Below are 15,278 nucleotides of genomic sequence, written 5' to 3' on the forward strand. Positions count from 1 at the left end.
AAATACCTATATTTGGGAGAAATCTCAACTAGCTATTGTAAATTTTGGTTCTTGTCCTAAACTGAGGGGAGTTTGTGTTTATGAGTTAAATGGGATAGGTGCCAAATATCTAATGTGGTTTTCATAAGTAGATACACAGTATGTCTGTTGATATGTCCTGTAGCTATTAGGGTGAACTATGTTGTTACAGCTTGTTTTACTTTTTTGACACATACAACCAATTAAAAGGGACACTCCAACTCCTGTTGATTAATAAAAGGATAAAATGTTCTAGAAACCTTTAATAGACTATAAAATTTCAGGTACAAAGACTCGTGACCAAACCAAGAATAAAGTTATTGTATTTTCTTCAGTCTGGAATACCCCCATTTCTTTCCTTTTGAAGGGCAATAAACATATACATAAATATTTGCATATACAGTAAGGAAAAAATAATATTTGCTTTTAGCTATCTAATACAGTATTTGCAATGAATAATATACAAGTTCCTTGCATTTATAATGCACTCTTGAATAGATTTAGGGAGTATTCACTAAAGCCTGAATAAGACACATGTAAACGCTATCTTGTAAGAAGCATTTATAGGCAAGGCTGTAATCACAAATGTGTGTGTCTCATTATGAAACATCCTCTTAACACATCATCAAGAATGACAAGACCAGTTTCTGAAGTCTGTGCATCAAAACAGAAGGAAATTACATTATACATGTAAGAAATGGAGCAGAAATTGGTGAACTATGGAAAAGATGGCTCGTGAAACCAGCTGCTATTTAAAGAATATATAGCACTGTAAAGAACTGTTGGGCTTTTTTTTTAAAAAAAAGCATTGTTCATTAAAAGAAAAAAAAACATTTCTTGCCACAGATCTGTATCTGAAGAACATTAAGTGAAATAAAGTTACCTCAAAAAACTTGTTGACAGTTTTCACAAGCCTACAAAAGTAGGTAGAGAACCCTGAAAACAAAACATCCAAAAGACAGAGTCTGTACAGTTTTTGCACTGAATCTGTATCTGAGACAAAGTTTCCCATGCCCTGTCTTTTCTTTCCTATCTTTTATCTTTCTGTTTCCTGGGTACTAGACCTTTCCTCTTCCTCTCTCCTTTATTCTGTATTCTGCAAATATACAGTATATATTTGTAAATACAGTATTCCATTTGACATTAATTATTTTAGCTACAATGCTATCACATTAGACCTTTTTATGAATGAGGCCCTTTAACATACAATAAATAATATAATAAGTGGTAATCAGTTATTACTGTTTTGGATTTAGTATTTTAAGATACCTATAAAATCTACTGAGCTTCAACTCTTGAGGTCCAGGAGTGCAAATCTGATTTAGATTGAGATGAGAAAGCATTGATAATTGCTATCAGAACATGAATAATTGGATCACAGCCACTGCCCTTCCAAGTTTTAAGCTACTTGATGAGTCCTTCAGCATAGCATAAGAGATTGACAGTTCTAATCACAAATTGGCTGTGACCAGGAGCTGTTAAAAACTTACAGGGCAAAGACAAACTTAAACCCAGCTTTTAAAATGAAACTACTGTAAATGTCTCAAGATTAACAACTTCTCCATATACAGTATAGACACTTACTGTTTTATACATGATCGAGAAATGATTTGCTATTTTTCATTTTTCATTCCGCTATGTCCTTTCATTTTAGAGAAGTCTTACATACTCTTAAAATTAAGTCAGTCTTGAACAATGAGCAGTAGATCCTGATTCTGGAATAAACCTAAGCTATTGTATTAATCTAAATTTATTCACAAAATAAATTGTACTGTACATGACAAAGAAAATATTGCTGCTGCTTGTACTGTGCCAGTAGTTTGCAAGAAGCACCAGAACTTTTAGGCTCATGACATTTATTTTCTAAAGTGAAACACCAAACTGTTCATCTTGCAAACCAAATGACAAGCTACTTTGATGGTTATTTTAAGGATTTAAAAAAATAAGCCCCTTGTAATTTCCTTTTTTAAAGACAGCATACCAATTACACTATGGCACACGGTCTTTGATTCATCTTTCTCTTGATGTTTGTGAGCACCTGACTGCTGTAAAGCAGAATCTTAAAATCGGTTAAACACGCGAACATGGGGACAAACTCCAGTATCATAGACAGTATCTGGGAATTCAACCCAGGACCTCGGCACCACAAGGGAGCAATGCTAGTTAGTGTGTCACTGTGCCTCCTTCATTTTGGTATCCTTGAAGATAAAAGGTGCTACTGTATATACTGTAAATGCAATTATTATTTGTAAGAATAAGACTAAAGACTTCAATATGGTTAGTTCTGTTTCAAAAATAAGCAGGGCTTTGTGTTTGACACTATTTTCTATGTGTTTTACTACAGCAAATAATATGTACTATAAAATATTATACAAATTAACATGAATGTACTGTACTGCTATTTTCCATCTTTATGCTTCTTTCAAAACTAAATACCCACTAGAGTTACAGATCATTTCATCGATAGTTTTTCTTCTCATTGAAATGTAACAGTATTTAATTCATGATATTATTTTCGATTTAAAATAGTTATTTTGTTGAAAGAACTAGATGGGCCCTTTCCATTGATAACCTTCCTAGTGGTCTTATAGTCTTGTGCCATGGCAGAAGTGCTAATATTTCAACAAATGTTATGTTGGAATAAAAAATGCAGGCATTTCAATTAAGTCACATTTCAGATGTTCACACTGAGTAAAGTGTGTGAATGGGCAAAAATAAAGGTCAAAATGCTTAGTTTTAAACTGCTGTTGTAGATCTCAAACTTGATTCTTTTATTGTTTCTGATATAAAGGTTAGCACTGGTGGTTAAATCAGTAAATTTAATTGGCCTAAAAAGGCCTTTTGATTCTGGCTTCTGCTGGAGCTTACAAGGAAGTTCTCTTTTTTTTTCTTTCACCCCATTATGCAGAAATATATTTGAGCAACATGAATGCATAATGATTGAGTTATAACCAATCTCTCTAAATTCACGTGGAGATGAAGCAATACGTGCCATAAACAGTCACAAATCTGTCATCCTAATGATATATAACATACAGCCTCCTTTAGAGAAGATTAATACGTGCTGTTATAAATCTCTTTTTGGCATAATCACATGACATAATAGATAAAAACAGACATTGCAAACAACACAATGATGAGCTCAACATAACCTTGCCACTCCACTTCTGATTTTATTTACAGTAAGCAAAATGTTCTCCATAAATAATTATCCAGGACCAATTTATAAGCCAGGAAGTTTATAAGAATTGTCAAATGATGTAACTTTGTAAATTTGCAGCTTCCTTCTTTGTCCTTTGGCATTACACTGTCCTTTCGACGAGTTTCAGTTTCACAATACAAAAATTGTATTATTGACTGAAAACATCAAGAAAAACATTTTAGGCATTTGCATTCTCACTGGACCATTGAAACATACCCAACAGATGGATTCCTTCATTGGCAAGGACTTTATTTTTCATGTACTTTGTCAGAAGAAAAATATGCTAGGAAGCCGATGGGTTGTACACCATCACAGGAGATGCTGTGAAACTTGCTTTGTGGCTAAAAAAAACAAGAATAAATAATAACAGGTAGAAATGAATGATTTCACTAATACCCAACATCACACCCTTAGTTCAAAAGATAAAATGAAAAAAGGGATGAAAAAAACAGAAAAACTTGTACTCCTTTTAAAAAATTCAAAGTAGAAAACTGAGAACTTAAATAATTGTTGAACGTTCATGATTTCAATGCAATTATGCACAGGATTTCCAGTTATGGTAAATGTCTGTGAAAGAAGCATACTGTATATTGATAATGTTCAACATTTATATTATGTTCTTTATTCCGCCTTAATTACATACTGTACAAATGACCATGCATTAGCTTTATAGTCGGGCTACTTTTTTACGAGTAAATTTAGGGTGGTGGTGGGGTCTGAGCCTATCCCAGCAAGCAACAGGCTCATGTAGGATAGACCCCGGACAGCAGGCCAGTCCATCACAGGGCATGAATCCCAAGCTTTTACTCTAAAACCATGCCCTTTCTTGAATGCTTAACACCTGTTAAGTTCAGAATTAATACTATAACGAAGATTTGTATGCAAAGCCTTCTAAAAACTTAACTAGAGCATATTCTATGGTCTATGTTTTGGATCTTTTATCTGTTGTTGTTTGTTCAAAGAACTCTAACACTGTAAGTAAGATCAACCTTTATAATCCATGTTGACTGTCCTCTAAGAAACCTACTGTCATACAGATGATCCTCTGATTTGGTTCTAATTATTGTTTGCTTAACTTTTCATGTATTAGAAATAAGACTCATTGTTCTTTTGTGACTTGATTCAAATTTGTCAGAACAGAGTATTAATGGGTATGCAATTTACTATAGTCATTTGCAATTTTTCAATTAATGGGTAATGCTGCTGTTTTGAGTGTTGGACAAGTTGTGTTGGAAACCTTTATATAGCATATAATTTCCTAAGTATATAAATCACATCCAAGAAATCTGTTAATCTTACATGTTTATAATACCTGTCATAGATAGCCTTTGACTCATAATGGTTTCAAGAAAAATGTACTGGTATTAATTTGACATAACTCATTAGGCAGAAGGAATGGCAGCCCACTATTGAGGCTCCCAGGACCCTCCTTCTCTTCATGAGGAATGAGCCAGGGAGCTGCTGCACAGGTGAAGATGGGGGCAGGGAGGTGTTACTGAAAGAAAGTAACGCAAAAGAGGTGCTTATAGGCAAGACACTTACTGTATGTCTAAAATAAGAAAAGTGGTGAAGATAAGAAATTTGGCCTCTTCTCAAATTTCTGTTTAAAACTCCATTAAATGTCTGAAACGTTGCATACGTGTTTAATTCCTGGTGAGCTCAAGAGTCTATTATTTTCCTCTTGACAGCTTTTTAAATTCACTTGAGAATTACACACTTTGATTAAATGAATAAATAAATAATAAACACTTTAAAATAAATACGTGCTTCACAGTTACCACGAAAAACATTTCCATGAGCAACCTTGCAAATCACCCTGAAAAACGGTGACAAATGAGTTAAGAATTTATTATGTTAATGCAAAAACACCATTTGTAAATTAGATATTTAAACTGCCATTTTTAGTTTGTCTGCACTGCATTAGTACTTTAACAATATTTTGTAAATTCTGTCAGTGTCCTATGAATTGAATTATTTCTCTATTGTCATTATTTGTCTTCCCTTGGTTGAGCCTATCAAGTAGTAACTCAGCTTTTCGCCCCTGTCCAATGTATGTAACAGTTACTGTATAGAAGGCTCAAGTGCTGGGTGTTGTGCCAAGTAGGTTTCATCACATTGTTCTTTTTGTCATCCTTGATTCACTCCACTTCTAGAAGTACAAAGGACTTGACCTGCCCTAAAGACATCCCTCTCTTCAGCACCCTTCCCTTATACCCTTTCAATTGATTGATGAATTATTTTGGATTTTGTGTAATCCTAGGTATGGCTTTTAGAAGTTACATAGGCTATAGAATAACATTCATAGATTTGTTTTGAGAGGAAAGATGCACGTACTTTATATAAACATTTATACATAAACACCAATGAGCTTTAATAAGAGCAAAATAGCTGTTTTGGGTCACTTGTGCTGACAGAATACACATAGAGCTAGAATTAAATTCTCCTTACACTGTTTCTGTTCCTAATCTTTTGCATTGGGTCACAGATGTTTAATTTACGTATTTCAGTCAATGGCTGCATGAAAGAATTCTTGGGAGTTTTCCATCAACTTCAATGTTCCACTATTTACAACCATTTTGTTTCCAGTAAACATTTGGATTTCATTTCACCATCTTGCAAGTGTTCCTTGCTCTTGGTTCCTATTCTCGTGACATCCACCTCAGTATTTTGTTTGGCCTAATCATGAACCATTTCTTCCACAATGATCCCTGTTCATTTCCTTTCATTTATTTAGTTTTTCTGTGATTGAAAGATGTCACAGACTCTTGTTTCAAACCTAACCCATGCCTTTTCAGTTTCTTTGGTGTTTTGAGTATAGGTTTACCTGGATTTCTTGTATGAATCAGTGGTCCACATTAAAAATGTTATCAATCTTTTAGGATAGGTAATACACAGTGACTGAAGATTTCTATAATTTAAGGTATCTTTTGCACTCCTCCTGTAGAATGATATTCAATTCCCCCATAACTGCTGCAATCTATTTTGATTCTTCCTTTTATTTCAGACATGCGGTTTCAGTAAAAATAATTTGATTTTTTTGGCATCTTTTGTGCAAGACATACAATAGGACCAAAAAAGCACATATTTGTGTAACTTAGAAAAACCAAAATAATAAAATTAACCTGAGTAACACTACTAGTCTATATAATAACATACTATACGTACATAATAAAAATTAATTACATTTTTATTTTTATCTTGTATGAAGTTCTAGTCTTCTTTTAATCTCCAATACCAAGTACTAAAAGCACAACAATAATATTTTTTACAGGCATAAAAATTTCATCAGTTAATAAACCTCCTTGAGTTTTTTTAAAGGAGATTTATTAAATTGTTGCATGTCTGGACTTGCAGAATGCTGGTTGTGTCTACAGCATACTGTATGAATGCAGTTCTGAATGTGTAGGACTATACAGTTAAGAGTTTTATTACTTCTAATGCACTCATTTGACACAAAAGCCTCCCATTGTTTATAAAATAATCTATTCAGTATAAAAGCAAGCCATTCGTGCTTTGCTGTTTTAAGGCTGCAGGCTGGAATAATCGTTGATAGTTTCTAGCAGAACAGTCAGTTTTTGTCTGTATATTTTGTATGTATTTGTTCTTTTTTTTGTTCTTTAGTAGGCAGCCTTTTGTGCAGCCAGAACAAGACTGTGCATTTTCATTATATGCCTAAGGTCTTAGGAGGCCTGCTGTGCATCTGCCAACAATAGGAATTTCCCTGGTTTACTGGAGCTGTTAGGGAATATCTTAGGATACTCTGATAATTAAAAACTTGATTTGAATAAAGGCAACTTGTAAGTTTTTGATGGATGGTAAACATGGTGTTTTGATATTTTCTAATTACAGAATGAATTTTATTTTCCAGAGATTATTATTAATGTTATTTATTAAAAGTCCTTAACATGGAAGAAGTTGCCTCTGTAAAGTATTAAGGTTATATCCAATTTGACATAAAATAAAAATGTATTAAAAATATATATACATATTTGATCTTATTTCATACTGTTCAATAAAATAGGGGATGGGGTGCTGAAAATAGTAGATGTACTGTATAAAATAATTGGTTTTAATGCGGCTTCTGATTAATTCTCTTTCAATTTAACAGTGGCAGTTTCAAAATCACACACTGCATATAGGTTCAAGAAAAATGGGCATGACATTCTGATTCAGGTAGCCAGATCTTTCCTGCGCAGAAATATCAATAAAGTATCCATGTAGAAAAACACATCTGTTCACATCTGTAACACCTGACAATTTAAAATTTCAGTTCTGAAATTAGCCTTTGGCTAATTTTCACTTTCTTTTCCCACAGCTTAGCACAGTAATTTGGGAAAAAAGATAAGAGATTGATATCCATTCCCAGGGTCCTGGAAAACAAAACAGGGTTTGCCTTAGAAATAATGGTGATCCCATGTTTAAGCAAGTTAAACATATGTATCCGTTTATGTAATTTGTTTTGCCTTTTTTCTGGTGGCTAAAGAGTACTATATGTAAGAAGACGTTTCTTAATCTTTTTTTGTTTTACATTGGTCAGCTTTCTCTATGCTGTAGTTTATTGTCAGTGTAAGATTAGCTTCCTCTTTTCAGAGAAATGCATCTAGACATTACTTGGCGTTGTTTGGGATTTTAAAAAAAGACACGATGAGGAGCTGCAGGATGGTAGTCTAGTGTTAGAGTTTCTGTTGCCAGGACCCCTTATTTCTTATTTCTCTTATCCCTCTGTCTGATTTTTATTTTACTGGGAGAAAATCCCAGAAAGGGGGGAAATCGTTTAAGTCTCCTAAACTTGCGAATATAGCTACTCACAGCTGGTGAAAATTGGAATAGCGGAGGTCACAGATTTTTACAATAGTTTAGGAAATGAAAGCTCAGATGTCAACTCTTCAGCAATTGATCAAGAAAGTGGTTTCCAAGTTTGACACAGCAAGACTTCAGATGGAGAGAGCATAAAGAATAGAGACCACTCTTCCAGGAGCCCCAACAAACCCTGACAGTTCTGTTTGAAATAAAAGCCTTATTCACACTCAAGAGATTGGTGCTACTTTTTTTTTATTTGTTATTATTCATTCAAGTGTTTATTTATTGCTCTTTGTCATGCAATTCGCTCTTTGATGTCCACAGATAATGAATCTGTTTTGTCCTGACATGTTTGTCGACAACATGCTTATACATTTTTAAAACACTCACCATCTAAATTGCATACTAAAGAAAAAAAAAAAGATGTTGTCAAAGTGCAGATGTCTATTTTGAAACACCATTTCATTTCTCTTTCAGTGTTTGAATGTATAACTAACACATATTTTTAATGATGGTGTACATTCATTTTCAAGACTTGCAATCTCAGAATGAGCTTCCTGGTTCTTCTTTTCCCCCACTTACATCTACAGTATATCACGTAACTCTTGGTACTGGTGTGGGGAGGAGGGGGGTAAGGTTGTCTACACACTTAAGGACCAGAAGCAATTCCAAGGAAAAAAAGATTCAGGAGCTTCTTCTAGTTATGTTTTTCTGTTCCATGCTTGTTCCATGCTTGTAAACTGTATGTACCATGAAAAGCGCAGTATAAAATAATGGTTATACTCTTGATGTTGGTCTTGTAATACGTGTGTGTGCTGCTAAGATCAGTTTTTTATGGAATTAAAGGTAATTACTTCACAGAATAAATGCATGAAATGTGGAGAAACAATTGTAACTGTATGCAAACGATAAACACAACCACCTTATTAGAAACTGAAATAACAGACAACACTTTCAAAGTTACACATGACTAAATATGATGTATCTATTTTTGACAGAAAAATGGAATCAACCAGGAACTTGGAATATTTCTGAAGGGGATTTTTTTTCAAATTTTATTTTTACACTTAAAAAACTTGAAACACACCTCTTTTGGGCCATGACTGCAGGCAGGTAAATTGCAAGTGAATGTATATCATGACTCCAGCTTAAATACTTTGTGTGTTTACATTCAATTATGTATAACAGGCTTTGCGTTATTGTAAACATGCTGTGAAAACATGGAGATTTCTTTGTATTCCTGGTAGTACAAATTATGTTTTCAAATTGGCATCAATCAGTGTGTGCAGTTCAGATTTCAACCTCAGACATTGTGTTTACTTGTTTCAGCACACGATTAGACAATATTTAATATCCAAAATGTAACTCTTTCTCTTGATTATATTGTGTACATGGGGGAAAAAGGCATTTTCGTAAAAATAAATCAACTCAACTCTAGGTATGAATGTTATATATATATATATTCTGTCAGGTAATCATACTATTAACCTTTAAAGTTCACAATTTAAAAGTTGTTTATAGGGCAAAGTATTTTCTTACCACCTGGCACCATAATCACCTTAACCTCTTATTACATGTAACAAACATTATAAAAACCCACTTTAAAGCTGACGAAAGAAATATGAATTTTACATAACATTTATAATAAAAATATTAAATTATTGTTTTTGTTGTTGGTGCTTGCACTTTGTGCTCTTCCTTGCCCCTTTGAAGTCAGTCGATATGAAAGCACTGTTTTATGTGGTCTCTCGGTATGCTCATATTGCTTTCCGACTATATTCAAGTTTGCTTAAATACATAGTGAAGACTGTAATTTTTTTACAAGTGCAGGCACAAATTGCTTTAAATACAGTATCAAAATTTCAAAACTTTTGGAAAACCATTTCATTTAATATATCACCTTTTAATGTACAGCAAAACTTGAACTATTCCAGTATCACTTTCCTTCAGGAATGCAGTGTATTATTAAAATGTATAATCATAGATTTTGAAAATAAAACAGCACACCATTGAGTTGGATTCCTTTTGATTATTTACTTATTTTAAACATGCAGCTTTGAGATATGTATCAACAAAGCAGCTTCTCATTTTCAGGGATAACCTGAGCTGACTTAAATATGATGAAAGACTGCATTCACACTTTGCACATTCTTACTCAAAAATTGTATCTTTGTAACCAGCCTCACCATTGTTGTCAAAGCAGAGCATTTCTACTGAGGGAAAAAAAAAGATTTTTCCATAAAGTTAGCGTCTAGACTGAAGGCCTTCCTATTACGCTTACGCAGGTCTTACGTCTTGCACGCAACAGAATTTGTGAGAATAGTTTTTTTAAAGTACAGGTTAAATCAAAGACTGGCTGCTCTCAGGCCTGCAGTGATAAAAAGCCACCTCGTTCTATATCAAAGAACTAAATGATAGCTTCTTAACAGCCAAAAAAAAAAATAAACATGTCAGTGATTTATTTATTCTCATTTAGTCTGTCTTTCTTGTAGTGTTGGTCAGGCTGTACATGCTCAGGCACAACACCTATTGTGTCTTGCATCCAACTTCAGACACCTTACTTGACAACTATAGGACAGCTCCCCAGAAATCCTTGCTCTCCAGCATGACCAAATTTTCCAGATAACATAGAGCCTGGCCATAATCGGCCCAGTCCATAATTAACGTTTTTCTTTTTCTTCTCAATACAATGATGAGACAGGAGGCCAGTGCTCAAAATCCAAGCTTCCTGGGAAAACAAGGACACGTATGGCTGGTTTTAAAATGTTAGCCAACATCAAAGGTCCTGGGGAGATCTCTGAACTTTTTTTTCTTTCCTTGTATCTTAAAGAGTACTTTTAAGTTGAACATGTAGCAGAGCAATGTGAAAATAACTTGTGTAGGTAGCCAGCCAGGGAGGATGAGCAAAGGGATTTGATGATTTTTAAATTAGCTGTTAAATTTTAGAGACTGGAAGACACCTTTCTTCTTGGGTACACCAAACACCAGTGTTTTCGTTTGCCACTTGTGTTTGGAGATTCATTTTCCTTTAGTCCTTGTTTGCTTATGGAAGGCTTAAGGCTTATGCAAAAACTGGCACCTAAGTATGAAATACTTTTCAACACAGCCATAGCCTGAGGTGCCTTTCAGGCTGCTCAGCCCTTTCTTTTTCTTATAGCTTAATCTGGTAGAAATCAACAAATAATCCTTTTCAGGGCCCAGTAATAATTTTAAACTAATAATATGTAAGTGCATCCAGTGTTTGACACAATATGGTAACATGTACAGGCCTCACTGCAAAGCATTTAGGGGAGTGAAAACAGAAGTGGTTTCCAGAATGCATGTTAGTTGTACACATCAGAGGTTTCTTGTATCTTTTATTAGCTATTGTTGGCCTGGTTGCTTGTTTACCATGAAAAAAAAAAACCCGAGCAGACACCACTGGTGAGCTGAGTATAGGCCATAAGGACTTGTTTCTTTTTCTATTATTTAGTGACACAGTGTTATGAGAACAGAACAGTTCTTTTCTTCCCCTGAGATAGTGCGCAAACAGATCTAGCTCCCAGCCAGGCCTCGGCAAACTCTCTCTGTTGACCTTTCAGCCGACTGTCCGACTGTCTTCAGACTCAACAATAAGACTCGGAATTCCTAGGAAGATTATCTTTCATGTATTTGGCCCATTCGACGCATCGCTTTTAATTTGGAGGCCCTGATGTGCCTCCTGCATTTCAATTATAGCCAGCTTCTTTTTTTTTTTGGAAATCCCATTTTTATTTGATTTGTTAAGAAAAGTATCTGCATCTGTGTTTTCTCTACCGATTCCTTTTTACTTATTTAGGCTAAATTAAGGTATTTCTGGAGTGTTAAAAGAAAACACAAAAAATCTTCTGCCTATTTTTCCAGCACCGCAAACTTAATTTTTAATAGTCAGTTTACTCTTTTTTTTTTGTTTTATAATTTATTAAAAGGCAGTTGATTTTGTTCATGGAATTTTAAGTATACAGTATGCAGACATTTCTACTTTTTATTTTTATTTTAAAATCACAACCTTCTTTTACTGACCATATTATATGGAAAGCGGCATTAGCAATTTTTGACAAATGAATTTTTTTATTTAACATATGAGCAATGGCAACCAGGTTTTTTTTGTTCAAAAAAGCATTAATAATCAAAAATAAAAGTATTTAAAAGTTAAAGGTATACAAGTACTAATTGTAAAGGTACAATAACCAAATACAATATAACTCCTTCAGATCTTGTGCAGCTGTTGATTATAAAATTGATGCTGATCCACACTTACTGATTTGCAATACTTTACATGGAATAATACTGGTATGATGTCCTGTTAAATGACACAATAGCATTACGCTGCTCTGAAAAACCTTTGACTGTGAGTCTGGAACTGTAACCAGTTTTCTATACTGTCCCCATCATACTCAATACAGTATAATACTAGCTTACAATTCTTTACAGTTTTAAAGTGTGCAGATAAAACTTTTGAAAGGAACCTCAAGAGCTGTATTTGACCTAAACTGCAACAGGCTGCACAGCAGCTCAATCTTTATAGAATGCTTTAGGCCAGACTTCAGACAGTCATGAGGTACTGTGGAAATCCAGAAAAGACTTTGCACTTGTCAGAATAGCAGAACAAACTTTAGTTTAATCCGTGCAACAGTGAAACCTGTATTCAGCTACACAGTTTCTGCGAGGAAGCCTTTGAACACTGAAGACTGGAGATCAACAATAAAATTAGACATCTTAAGCAAGGCAAATTGACGCAAGATCTCTATCCCGGAGAAGTACTGAATCCCATCTGCGGTTGATATAAGGGTGATGACAATTCAGCAGATAAGAAAAAAGACCGAAACAATCCTTGTAATTCCAACCTGAAGATGCAGACAGAATTTATTGCTGTTAGTTTGCCACGTTCAATTGATGCACATTGAGAATGTGAACGATAAAACAAATAATCAACCTAGTTACTGCTCAGTAGATCCCTTTCTTGTTGGTATGATTTACGTTTGGAAGTACACACACGGTAGTGATATCTATCAGTACTGTATTGTGTTTCATTAACTTGTGTCTTTTGAGGTCTAGGAGGCGTACTGCCTGGAAAGGTAAATGTATTTTAACTGGTTGCGATAGGAATACAGTATATGACCAGCAGCATCTTAACATCTTCAAGAATGTGAAGCTGACATGACTTTTATTTCATTTCCATTCTAACTAAAAACTCCATCAACTATTTGATAGTTCATATGCAACATTACAGGACTGTAGGTGGTGCATCTATTACCTATTGCAAAATGGCTGAACTGTGATGCTGTTCGATATTTTATTCTTCATTAGCTCCCAATGTGCCCTTTAAGGGTTACATGTTACCTAAGGAGTAAAATGCAGATGAGATGAAAATAATTAATCTTGACTTTTAGTTACAAAATTATACATCAAAGGCAAAGCAATTGACATTGGATATTGCCTGTACCAGTTTGGGCCTGTATATTTTCCTATAATAAGTAGAGCACAATTAAAAGATTTTGATTATAAATCTGAATACTGCTCATAAAAGCGTGACTTTTGGGGGAAAAAAAAAAATGCACTATACAAGAAGTTCAGTTATTACCTGTAGTTAACTTTCAGAAATGACTTTCAGTTTGTCAAACTCTATACGTGATGACTTTGAAGAAGCACAGATGCTATATTTATAAGAGCAACATTATTTAATGCAGCATATTTATCTTCTTAAAAAGAGTCCCATAGTAGTCAAGAATTCATGGAAAACATAATTATTCGCATCATAATACATTTTATTTAGAAAAAGTTTACAGCATAGCACAACAGCTCATAAGAGAAAGTAAATAAAGTGAAAAAGATCAATGATACTATATAATATCCCACACTACAAAATATTTTATTTTGGAAATAAACTCAACACACTGTTATAAGATTTGAAATATGAGGGAAGAAACATCCATAATTATCTTTATTTTATTAAATTATTATTCACACATTTCATATTCATTTCACTTAATTAAACTCTTGAATCTCAAAAATTGGATTCTACTGCAGGTGTTTCTATATACTTTTTGAGTACAAGTTCTTTATTAAAAAAGCAACAACGTCGTTTTCATTGTTGTGTTGTGGCAGTATTTTTCTTTGGGTATGAGTTTTCAACTGGAAAAAAATAATTGAAGAAATCTGATATAATTTCCAAGAGGCTGAAGACATACTGTATTTCTCTTACCTTTTTTTAAAAAAAACAACTATATCTCTTTCATTGTAAGATTTTTATAGTTCTGTAGCCATTTTACTTGGTGATAGCTCTGTGGATGTAATTCCTTGTTTTCTGTATGAATTCAGCCTTTATGAAATGTGAGGCATGTTTGAGCCATATAGTAATACTCTCTAAGACTCATTATTAGCTATACTGTACAACTACAAACCATTAAATATGTTGAAGAAACACAATTGTGCACAATTGTCAACAAATATTGATCTCTGTTTATTTCATAAACACCTTGAATTTTTAGCTGTTATCATGGCGTGAATTATTGTATGCTACCAGATGTAAATCTGATGAATGATGTCCACTTTATTAGACTCCAGTATCTGATTTACCTGACTATACGTTTCTTGCCGATTAACAGTGATTTCATGATCAGATGAAAATGATGAGGATCCAAATGGAGTGATAATCACCTCACAACTGATTAATACTTGTTATGCTGATGGATGAGACTTATCAATTGCAACTGGTGGAAAAACACAGAAACCCATAAAATTGTGAAGGAAAGCACCTACAGTTACAAAAACTACTATTTTCTACAAAAGCTATACCTGTTCATCTTTAGCAGAAACAAAATCTAGAGTTAAAGGTGGCTTACAAGAGAGACTATATGTGATGTTATGTATGGTGAAAAAAGCATTTTGTATTTGGAAAAATACAGGATAATATACAGCATTTTACTGTACATTACACAAGGTGCAATTTACAAGCACAAGGTCTCCTATTTGTATTGTCTGTGGTACATAGTAATGGTGCATCTGAAATCAAGAGGCAGTTTTGTGAAACATTAGCTGCTTGAGACCAATACTTGCAATATGATGTACTAAAACGGAATACATTATATAACAGGAGATGACAAATGAAGATAAGCAAGTTAAAGCAGCTAAAATGTCTGTGGCCATCCAAATACTTTTTCTTTGTTTTTTTTGGTCAGCAATAATGGATGATATCATGTTATCTTTGATTTGGTTAGAAGCCAACCTGTTGTTAAAA

This window comes from Atractosteus spatula, chromosome 6, assembly GCF_055471065.1.
Source record: "Atractosteus spatula isolate fAtrSpa1 chromosome 6, fAtrSpa1.hap1, whole genome shotgun sequence".
NCBI classification, from domain to species: Eukaryota; Metazoa; Chordata; class Actinopteri; order Semionotiformes; family Lepisosteidae; genus Atractosteus; species Atractosteus spatula.